Source organism: Rhinolophus hipposideros (assembly GCF_964194185.1).
Source record: "Rhinolophus hipposideros genome assembly, chromosome: 14".
In the NCBI taxonomy this organism is placed as follows: domain Eukaryota; kingdom Metazoa; phylum Chordata; class Mammalia; order Chiroptera; family Rhinolophidae; genus Rhinolophus; species Rhinolophus hipposideros.
Window position 1 is genome coordinate 63,837,021 of NC_138060.1, and position 12,069 is coordinate 63,849,089.

Genomic DNA, 12,069 nt, shown 5'->3' on the forward strand with positions numbered 1-12,069 from the left:
TGCAGTTGCCATGGAAAACAGCACAGTGGTTCCTCAGAATATTAAAAATAGAACTATACGATCCGGCAATTCCACTTCTGGGTATTGTTCCCAAAGAATTGAAAGCAGGGTCTTGAAGAGATATCAGTCCATGTTTGCACAACAACGTTGTTCACAACAGCCAGAAGGTGTAAGCACCCAAGTGTCCACAGATGAAAGGATAAGGAAAATGGGGTCTGCATATACAGTGGGATACTCCTTTAAGAGGAAGGCAATTCTGTCACCTGCTGCAACGTGGATGAACCTTGAGGATATTATGCTAAGTGATATAATCCAGTCACAAAAAGACAGCTCTGTATGGGTTTGCTTATATAAGGTATTTAGAGAGTCACATTCATAGAGACAGAAAGCGGAATGGTGGGTTCCAGGGACCCGGGGGAGGGGAGAATGGGGAGTTAGTGTTTCATGGGTAGAGGTTCATTTTTGCAAGATGAAAAGAGTTCTGGAGATGGCTGGTGGTGATGGTTGCACAGCAATTTGATTGCACTTCGTACCACTGAACTGTGTACTTAAAAATGGTTAAGGTGGTAAATTTTATGTTAAGCGTGTTTCACCCCAGTTTGAAAAACCAGTTAAGGTCTCTGAGTGAGGCCCTTGAAAGAAGACTGTTGCTTGTCTCCCCTCTTGGCACGAATTTGTGGAAGCGACCCTGCAGGAAGTGAAGTGACGGGGGTGGCGAAGCTTCAAGGTGGAGGGAGTGGATGTTGAATGGTGGTGACGACAGGGCCTCCTCAGGTCTCCAGGGCAGCAGCTGCAGTTCCCCAGTGGGGACGCTCAGGCCGAGTGGAGTGACAGGACTGGCTGATGCTGGTCTTCCCACCTCCCTGGCAGTGCCCCGCCTCCGCTCATCCTGCCGGGTCTTTGTAGTTTCCCTGCTCGTACCTTCTACTCGTAGACTCTGGTAAGGCCAGGATGTGCTTTTATATCGATGAATTATAAAGGGCTGAACTATTTTTACTCACAACACTTGTGACACCAAATGTGTGTGGGTTTCCCGTCAACAACCAACTCTCCAACTCTCTGGCCGTCACGAGGCTGCCCTTCCGTTCAGTTCGGTTCTCACACCGACCCCGCAGATTCCCCGCACACTAAGGCTCAGTCCCGCTGGTCTGCCCCCACTTCTGATGCCAGCTGCAAGTGAGGTCATGGGTTAGCCACTCCTCTGCCCGATGGACTACAGATTTGGAGGTTCTCAGGATGCCCTCCTCGGCTCTCATCATTTGCCAGACAACTCACAGAACTCAGGAAAGCTCTTCACTTACAACCAGTGGTTAATAGAAAGGCTACAAGTCAGGAACAGCCAAATGGAGGAGCTGCAGAGGGCAGGGCGTGGGAGTCGGGGCACACAGCTTCCCTGCTCTTTCCGGGCGTGCCCCCTTCCCGGCACACCCATGTGTTCAGCAACTCAGAAGCCCACTGAATACCATCCTTGAGTGGTTTTTAGAGGTGATTAAGTAAGCAGGATTCATTAAATCCTTCGCCATTGGTGATTAAACTCAATGTCCAGCCGCTCTTTCCTCCCTGGAGGTCAGGGTTGGGGCTGAAATTTCCAGCCGTCTAATCATGGCTTGGTCTTTCTGGCCACCAGGCCCCATCCTGAAGCCATGTACTCCTCCCCGTGCCCCCCCCCCCCATACCACAGAGATATGAGACATGTCATTATCTTACAAAAGAAAGGCATCACTCAGGAAATTCCAAGGATTTCAGGAACTCTGTGCCAGGAACTGGGGACAGAGACCAAGTACTTGTTTTTTTATTAGACCACAGCTAGGAAGATGATGTGTTGGCCAAGAGGAGTGGGTGTGATGGAGGTGGAGGGAGGTGTGCTCTTTCAGCCTGGCTAGTGACGTGTCATTTGAAGAGACCCAAAATGGTCGACAGACAGGCCTGGCAGGTGTCTGAGGGAGGATATAGGAAGCGGGAGTGCATGCTCAGTGGTCACAGAGGGACTGCAGAGGAGGGATGATGGGAAACACACTATTACCGTAGGGCCTTGCGCAGCTGCCTGTCTAGTGCAGACGCAGAACACTGGCTACCCACCAGACACTGAGGTTTATGGCACCTGTTACTTTGTCATGAAAGGAAAATGAACTTCCTACTTACCACTTTATGGCTGGGACATGAGTTTTCCTTGGAGGTTTCTGAAAACCTTTCCAGTGACACACAAAGAGGAGACTTTACCAAGCAGGGTTGTGACCTGGAACAGTTGCTGTTATAGTATGAGGTTGAGACCCCCAAACCTAGTGGGGTTCAAGCCAGTGAAACTGAAGGATGTCTGCAGTGTCACTTTAAGTATGCATGTCTGTTTCAGTGGTAGGTGTTGCTACTTTAAATGTAGGTTTATTCCTGAGTGAAATAAACAGGTACATGCTGAGAGAAGTCCACCCGGAGAAGCACATCTAACAAGGGACATATTGCAGCTCCATCCAAAAGCTAACGCATGTCATTATTTAAAAAAAAAAAATGAACTCTTGACTCATAGTTCTCCTTGGGTTTTAGCCATTTTCTTGCAGTGAACTTGTGAAACCCAGAAAAATCTGTGCGCTTTAAACTGGAGCAGCAGAATGATTTATTCAAAAACACGATACTGTATCAGCTCACAAGAAGCAGATGGCAGAGTCGCCTGGAGCCAGACGGCCTGGCCTTGAACCCTGGCTCCACAGCTTGCTAGCTGTGTGACCTTGGACGGACCATTTAACCTTTCTGTTCGCTAATTCTCTGTTTTAAAATGTGGCTGATGGTTGCGTGTCCAGACATTGCTGGTTCTTGCCTGGGCCTGGCACAGTGGTGACTAGCACCCCATTTCATCCCCAAACATATCCTTATTTGGACAATAAAATATATGGTAGCCCAACCAATAACAGAACCTGCCTCAGGAGAGCCTTTTGAAGATGAAGAATACTAACAACAATCCCTGGTTATAATACGTGCTCAGTAAGTCTTAGCTGTTACCATAAGATTCAGTCGTTTAAATACACAGTTTTATGCATTACCCCAGGAGCAGGAATCGTTACTGAGGACCTTGGGCTATGGAAGTGACACTTTTTATTGGAAAATGGAAAGCCACCACAGTGCGAGCAAGTTCAACACCGTTCTGAAGACTCTCTTCCTTTTTACCTGGCGTGGGTGAAACCAGTACCTGGAGGAAATGGCGTTTTCCTTCCTGTCTCCAGCAGGGTCCTCGCCACACCGGCCTGTGGGGTTTACAGAGAAAATCCTGCAGGCTTGTCAGTGTGCTTGGCTGCGCCACGGGCTGTTTCCTCCGGTCTGAGCTCTAGTTTTCTTTCTGACCTTTGTTGGGGACTCACCCTCCTTTTCCTCTCCTCCTGCAATGTCTGCATCTACCTGGGGTCCATCCCCTCAGTGATCCTTGTGGCGGGAGAGAAACAAAACCACACAGTTTCAAAGGCTTTGTTTGAAGTAGTGATGGTTTCAGCTACCTACTCTTAAAGTCCTTCGTCATGTTTGACGTGGTGTGAAAACAAAGTGACTTGTTGGGAGTTTGACTTTTTGTCGCATACCACCTTGGGCAGCGTCGCAGCTGTGCCTAGAGGACAGGCTCAGAGGCGGGATGGACCTTAACTCCTGGCCCTGTCACTTACTAGTCTGTGACCTTGGCCACTGCACTGTTAGGCTTTCTGAGTTTCAGTATTCCTAATCCTTAGAATGGGGATAATGAGATTTCCCGCTTCCCAAGCTTATTGTGAGAATCACGTGAGGTGCTACCGAGTCCGCAGGGTCTAAGCCTATGTAGGCAGAATTCCTTTCTTTGAGAAATGGTTAAGGTGATTGAGAAGACTCCTGTCAGGAGACACAGGGGCAGAGGCTAGAAGAAGAACTAACAATGCCGCCCCTGTTTGTGTGTTTCTGAGCTGCCTGTTGCTGTAGGACCTGCTTCAGTATGTGTGAAGCGCTTCACATGTGCAGCAAGATTGTTTGCTTTTTATTCTAAACTCCAGGCTGCTGGAACCGTGCTTGTGGGAACCCGTGTGATCTGACAGCTTGAAGGCTTGAAAAGAAGTCAAGTGTGCAAGAGAGCCCAGCTTTTAGCCAACCAGGGCAAGGGTGACTTAACTCTCAAAGGAGCATGCATGCATTTCAGGGTTAGCGAGTGCAGACTGAAATCTGTGCTTTTAAACTCGTATCCCCTGTCCTTAAACCTCTAGGGAGGTCTTTGACTCCTAGCATTTTGGGGCTGTGGAAGGCATAGTCAGTTTTCTTCTTTTAGTTTTTCCTTTTAGTTTTAGTTTTTCCTGGCTTATGATTTTCGCTCCTTTAACTTAAAACTTGTTTTTGATTATAGAAAATTTTAAACATGCAAAACAAGAGAATAGTGTATTGAACCCCCATGTCCTTAGTAACCAGGTTTAATAATTTATCAACTCGTGGTGATCTCGTTTTATCTATATTTTTACCTACTCATCCCTGCTCCCCTCCTCCCCTGGATTATTTGAAGCAAATCCCACACTATGTTTTATTAAAAACACCATCTTTTTTGTGTATTTTTATTTAAAAAACCCCAGCTTTATTGTGGTATAATTGGTGTAAATTGTACATCTAAAGTGTACAGTTTTATCATTTATGTATATGCTGATCCAAAAACCCACCACAATTCATGAAACCACCACAATCTTGGTAGTGAACACATCCATCACCCAAAAGTTCCTGTGTGTCCCTTGGTGATTCCTCCATCCTACTCCTGCCTGTCTCCCTTTCCCAAGCATTACTGATCTGCTTTCTGTGACAGTAGATTCGTTTGTACTTTTTAGAGTTTTAGATCAATGGAATCATACAGTATGTGTTTTTTTTCTTTTGCTTCTTTCACAATGGCATAGTCTTTTATTTATTCTACAAATACTATTGTCCTCCTATTCGGTACCATTTTGGAAGCTGCAAGACCTGTTAGGAGGCTGTTTTGTAGTCCAGGTGAGAAATGGTGGTTTGGACCAGGGTGGTTACCATGGAGATGATAGCTGCCATCGGTTAAAGATCTGCTTTGAAGGTAGAACTAATCAGACCAGCTGGATGTGGGGGTGAGGGAGAGGGAGGAATTGGGAAGTACTCGTCAGGATTCTAGCTTGAGCAGATGGGTAGAATGTAGTGATATTGATGAAGACTCCAAAGAATAGGTATGACCTTTCCTAATTTGATCCCTGACTGGGTATCCATTGCTTTTTCAAAGCTATTCGTGTTATCATTGGTTGGTGAAGTAGTATCTAATCTGCAGGTGGAAACAATATTTAAAACCCTAAGCTATTCCCAGGATTGCTGTGTCTTCTCCGAAATGCTATTAAATAAAAGCTAGCAACCGTTGTCCAACTGAAAATAATGAATTTCAGTGTTCTGCTGAGTTGTTTGTGGTATCATTTGAACTTGCCAATGGAGAGAAAGTAGGACAAAGGCAAATCACATTTTCAGACCTTTAAAAGCTTCTTGAGGTGAAGTTCACTCCACTCTTTCTACAGCCCCCAGAATGTTTTTGTGCTGGTTTTATCATTAAAATATTTGTGTCCTGCTGAATCTGATGCTGTGGTGACAACCTGTGCATGCTGTGATAGGTTATGTGAATTTCATTGTAATATGCAGTAATCTGTCTTACTTCTACAGCGTTGTTAACATGTCAGCTGTTCTAATAGAACTCGGACTCCCTTTGGGGGTTTGGCCTTAGGAAAACTGGGTCAAGCGATTTCTGTGGTTCTTGCTAAGTGGTTTATATGAATTATCTCATCTAATCCCACATCAACCCAGTGAAGTAGGAACTGTTATCGTCTCCATTTTACAGGGGAGGAACTAGGACATAGAGGGTTACCTCATTAGACCAGTCTCACAATTGGTGTCGGAGCCATGACTTGAACTTGGGCAGGTAGCCTGACTCCAGAGCCCGTGCTCTTCATTAAAACACTTGAGGTGGATCTTGCAAGATGAATAGGAGTTTCATGAACAGTGGGGATGGATATATTAGGCGGAAAGAATCAAGTGTCTCACTGGGATGGGGGGGCATGAGAAACTTACTGTCCTGGGGGAGATGGTGAGAAATGATGTTGGTAAGGAAAGAAAGTCATAGGGCCTAAAAAACATCTTTTTTGTTTAGCCAGAGCAGCTTTTTCATAGCTAAATTTATGAGATCTTTTAAACGTCTCTTTGAATTCTTGTACAAGTTCAAGAGATTCCATTTCTATTTTCTTAGATCCAAAGAGCTCAGATGGGAGCTTCTGGAGTCGCTCATTTCAAAAGCATCTTCTGATTTCAAGCAACCTAGATCTTGTCATCCAGGAGTAAAGCCACTGTCCCCAACTTTTCCGTTCAGCTTGGGTTCCCTTTTGGGTTAAAAGGAATAGTCTCAATATTTTTAAAGCGAAGAGTCTTTGCAGACCTGTCCACACTCTGACAATAGCTGAAAGGTGAACAGTCAGCTAGCACGTGCATAGCGTTGGACTGGTGCCTCACTTACTGGAGTCTTGAAAGGATGATGGGGGTGAAAAGAGAGTCTATAATGTAGTGGTTAATCCTTTTTCAGAGGCCAACCCTTGTTTCCTGCTTTGAAGAATGCATTGTGCGATTTAGTAGTAAGAGCTGATTATGATGAGGAGATAGTAAATGCAAAATAAAAGATGATTTTAAGTTTTAATAAACAATATCATCTCTGAGTGTCACTGAAGCAGAACCAATACATGCTAGAGCCTTTCATTGCTTCATTGAGTGTGTTCCTTTTTTTCAATTGAAAAATGAATAGATAATTCATGAATGTGAATTTCAAAAGGTGAAAAACTCACACCCTTGTCTCCCAACCTCTCCTTTCTTTCCTCCTCAGGCATGTTGTTAATAGTTCTTTAATGACTTTTTTTTTTTTTTTTAATAAGGAGAGTCTTTGCCTGTATTAGCATATATGAGTATATGAGGATTTTTGTTTTTGTTTTAGGATTTTGTTATGGAAATGCTAATAAGTAAGAGTAGAGAGAATGTACAACTCAGCTTCAACAATTATTAACTCTATCAGTCCTGCTTCAGTCAGAAGTAGAACTACTAGTGTGTGTGTAATAAGGAATTTACTATAGAGATTTGACCTTACACAGTGACTTTAAAGTTGCTATTTTATATATATGTGTGTATATAAATAATCTAGATTTCTAGTTTTTACGTTAAAAATAATGAACATGCAAACTAACAGGGAAGGGTGACCCATACTAAGAAAAAAGGTTAGTTGAATAGAAACTGACTGAGTATGCCCAGATGTTGGATTTAAGAAAGACTTAAAAGCAGCTATTATTTTTAAAGAACTATAGGAAAATATTCAAAGAATTAGTAGAAAATACAGTGTGAATCAACAAATAGGGATTCATAACTGACAAGTGGAAATGATTAAAAAAAGAGTAAACAACCAAGTGATATTTCTAGAATTGATAAATGTAATAACTGAAAAGTTCCTTAGATGAACTCAGTATCAGGTTAGAATTTGTAGAAGAAAGAATCAATGAACGTGGCCGGCCCGGTGGCTCAGGTGGTTAGAGCTGCGTGCTCCTAGCACTGAGGGCTGCTGGTTCGATTCCCACATGGGCCAGTGGGCTCTCAACCACAAGGTTGCCGGTTTGACTTCTGCAAGGGATGGTGGGCTCTGCCCCCTGCAACTAAGATTGAACACAGCACCGTAAGCTGAGCTGCCGCTGAGCTCCCGGATGGCTCAGTTGGTTGGAGCGCGGGCTCTCAACCACAAGGTTGCCAGTTCGACTCCCACAAGGGATGGTGGTTTGCACCCCCTGCAACTAACAACGGCAACTGGACCTGGAGCTGAGCTGCGCCCTCCCCAACTAAGACTGAAAGGACAACAACTTGAAGCTGAATGGCACCCTCCACAACTAAGATTGAAAGGACAACAACTTGACTTGGAAAAAAGTCCTGGAAGTACACACTGTTCCACAATAAAGTCCTGCCAATAAAGTCCTGTTCTCATTCCCCAATAAAATCTTTAAAAAAAGAAAAAAGAAAAATAAAGAATCAGTGAACTTGAAGATAAATCAAGAGAAATTTTTCAAACTAAAGAACAGAGGGGGAAAAAGAATACGGAGACAAATCAACAGAATCCTGTGCTACAATATTAAACATTTCAACATAATTCCAACACAAGTGTAATAATAGGAGTCCCAGATGGAAAGGGAGTGAGAGAAAGGGACAAGACATTTTTGAAGAAGTGATCTAAATACTTACCAAATGTGATGAAAATTATCTACAGATCCAAGAAATTCAATGAACTTCAACTAAGATAATCACAAGGAGAAATACACCTAGATAAATCAGAGTTACACTGTTGAATAACAAAGAGGAAATCAGAAAGCATCAAGAGAAAAACACCTTATTACATTCAGGGCAACAATCCATGATGAATGGCTCATTTCTCATCAGAAACAATGGAAGCCAGAAGATGGCGGAGTGATATATTCAAAGTGCTGAAAAAAATCCAACTATCAACAAAGAATTGTATATCCAACAAAACTGTTCTTTAAAAGATGAAGATGAAGGAGGTCTGACTTCTGGTTCTGGGTAAATGGAGTAGATGTTCATTTCCCTATTCTCCCCACTAAATACCATTTAAACTGTAGACACTACATATAAAAGAAACATAAGAAGACCCTGAAAGGTGGGAAGAAGGCAGAATAGTTGAAGACCGTGGGACCCTATGAATGACCTGGTGGTGAGTTCTATGGATTTTCTTGTTGTCCCACTTGTCCCAGTCTTGGAACTGAAGAAGCCATCAACCCACAAATGCCAATGGATGTAGACGAAAAGTCCCAATAAAAGCCTGCTATCTGTAGCTGAAGGAGCAAGTAGGAAAGGCACAGTCTAGCAATATAGAAAATTTTAGGCAGTAACCACTCCACACACCACAAGAAAACACCGTGTTCCCACCCATGCCTGCAAAGGCCAGGTGGGGAGCCTAGACTAGCACCCTAATGAGGCCTTATTGAGGTGCCATGCTACCCCTGCCAGGGTGGTGTCACAGAAGGTCAGTTAGGGAGCCAGGACTTTCATCATTGCCTTGAAGTAATGAGCCCCCACCCCCATTGTGTTGTAAGTGGAGACCGTGTGGGGAGCTGGAACTTTCACCTCCATCCAGCAATAAGTAACGAAAGTCCCTTTGGAGGTGTCAGTGGAGGTTGAGCAGGGAACCTGGACTTCTGTTTCCACCTAGCAGTAATAAAATGGCTCCCTCCTCTCCACTGCCCATGTGGTGGTATAGAAAGTTAGCTAAAACAGGACGTTTAAGTAAGATCCAGAGTCTTGTAACATAATGAAAAATATCCGACAAATTGAATAATCATTTGTCATATCAAGAACCAGGAAGATACCAAACTAAATGAAAAAAAGACATTCAATAGGTGCTAACACAAAGGTGACAGAAATATTAGAATTACCTGCCAAAGATTTTAAAGCAGCCATGATAAAAATACTTCAGTGAGCCATTATGAAGGTGCTTGAAACAAAAAAAACAAAAACAAACAAAAATAGAAAGCTTCAGAAAAGAAATAGAAGATATAAATGAGAACTAAATGCAAATTTTATAACCAAAAATTAGAATAACCAAAGTGAAAGCGTTGTGAATGGGCTCAACAGCTGAATTGAAGAGACGGGGGTGGAGTGGGGTGGGGTGGGGTGCGGGAAATCAGTGAACTGGAAACTAGAATAATAGGAATTACCCAACCTGAACAACAGAGAGAAAATAGAAAATAAATAATGAATAAACAGAGCCTCAGGGACCTTTGTGACTATGACAAAAGATCATCTAACGTTTGTGTCATGGATGTCCCAGAGCAGAGGAGGAGGGTGGGGCTGAAAGAGAACTCAAAGAAATAATGGCTGAAAACGCCCCAAATTTAGGAATGGACTTAAACCTATAGATTTCAAAGGCTATGAACCCCAAACAGGATCATCCAAAGAAATCCATAGCAAGAATATTACAATTAAACTTCTGGAAACTAAAGACAAAGAAAAATCTTGAAAGAAGCGAGAGAAAAATGACAACTTACCTAGAGGGGAAGAAAAAAGCCCGCTGTGAACGATAGTGGCTTTCTCATGAGAGACCCTAATGAAGACCAGAAGGGGCATGATATTTTGTAAGTGTTGAAGGACAAATGCCAACCCACAATTCTTTATCTAGTGAAATGTCTTTTAGGAGTAAGAGGAAATCAAGACGTTCTCAAAGGAACACAGAGAATTTGTCACTAACAGACCTATGCAAAAGAAATAGCTAAAGGAAATTTCCCTGAACTGAGAGGAAATGATTAAAGAAGGGATTTTCAACATCATGATGTAAGCAAGAAAGCAGTAAGAAGAAATAAGGATATATTCTATAGGCTTTCCTTCTATCGAATTTTCTAAATTTTGTTTGATGGTCGAAGCATCAAACCTTATAAATTATAGTATTGCCTGATATGTTTCTAAGTGTATTTAGAGGAAGTATTTAATACAATTATAAACAGGAGAGGCTAAGGGGACGTAAAGGGAGGTGCATTTTTTATACTTCACTGGAACTGGTAAAGTAACATCAGTAATGATGTTTTATATATTGTCATGGATCACACACACGTATACATATATAATATATAAATATATATAACTGATAAGATATAAACTGATCCATACAAAAGTGATATAAATATGTAACTGATATAGATATAAACTGTAGTAAGATATATGTTACATATTAATGTACTCTCTAAAGTACTATAGGTAAATAAATGAATTTCTTTAAAAAAATGTTGGACAGTGAAGAAGGCTGATAGGAAGAAAATGGATTCCCTTGCGATGGTGGTACTGCGGGGGGGCGGGGGGCTTCACTGCTTCACTGAATTCTCGGTGCTGATCGTACTGTTGAGAATAATTAACTCACCCAGTGGATTCAGATGTAGCGCCTGTCAGATGGCAGATATTCTAGGGACGAAAGCTGTGCTGTTAGTATCATTGCCACGTGTACCTTTTCTCATTTTTAGCTTGCCTGTTTATAATCAATAAAAGATTATTAGTGTAACATTGAATATTAAAGTCATGGAAATATGGTGGCCCTGCCAGGGAATGAAGACTAGCCACGGGCTCAGCGTGTGACCATTTTTAAGTACCTGGAAATGCTTAGAAAACAAACTTCTGCTCACATCGTCGGTATTTGCAAGTCAGTGTATTAGCCATTGGAGAAAACATGGTTCCTTGAACTAATGCCACTTATGGCTGGGCCTTTGACAATAGGTAGTTGACAAGAAAAAAAGGGGAACTAAGATAGGAGGTATTATGGGACCTCTGTTGTTTTCAGTAAACCACGAGCAGGCCGCTGCATGGTTAGCTGACTTTTTGCATAACAAAGGAAAAGCGAAGAATCCTACTAGTTTCCTTAGACTTCCCAGGTGTGGTTCTGGTTTGTGGCAGCTTGTCTGCGCCTGGTAGATGCTCTCTGCCTGATGCTGAGACTCTAATTCTGGTAACTAAAGCTTCCAGATGTTCATTTCCATTGTACTTTTATCCAAAGCTCTCCGTAGAAGAAACAGCCTTACCCCGTGGCTGGTTGTTTTCTGACTCCAGCCCCTTTTCCTGCACTCCTGGTCTCTAAACTGGGAGCAGTGGACTCGGGAGCCAGGCTGCCTGTAAATCCACGCTCTGCCACTTGCTCAACCTGCCTCAGATGTTATGGAGATGACGCAAGTTGTTAGAATATCTGCAAAGTAGTTAGAACCATGCTTGTCTCATAGTGAGCCCTACGTAAATCATTTTGAAGCGATAAACTACATTCTATGTTTTCATTGTGGTGGTTACATTTGCCAAAACTCATCAGAAGTGTGCATTTAAGAAGGTTAAAAAATTTACTGTATGTAAATTATACCAATAAATCTGACCTAAAATTATTTTGAGATAAAAAGCAAATTCAGTCAGTCAGCAAAGGGTTTATTAGGTTTCGCATAGTAGGATTGTAAAAGCATAATTCAGAGAGGCTCGCCTGTCGAGTTGAGCAAGCCGATTATGATCGGCGCACTACAGGATAAATTTGCATGT

The 12,069-nt window shown here is 42.6% G+C and overlaps 1 protein-coding gene across 3 annotated transcripts in view; it reads left to right on the top strand.

Moving 5' to 3' along the window:
- SUMF1 (sulfatase modifying factor 1) overlaps window positions 1-12,069 on the top strand; it is an 85,825-nt gene that overhangs the window by 48,626 nt on the left and 25,130 nt on the right. The gene's annotated exons all lie outside the window — the stretch shown is intronic.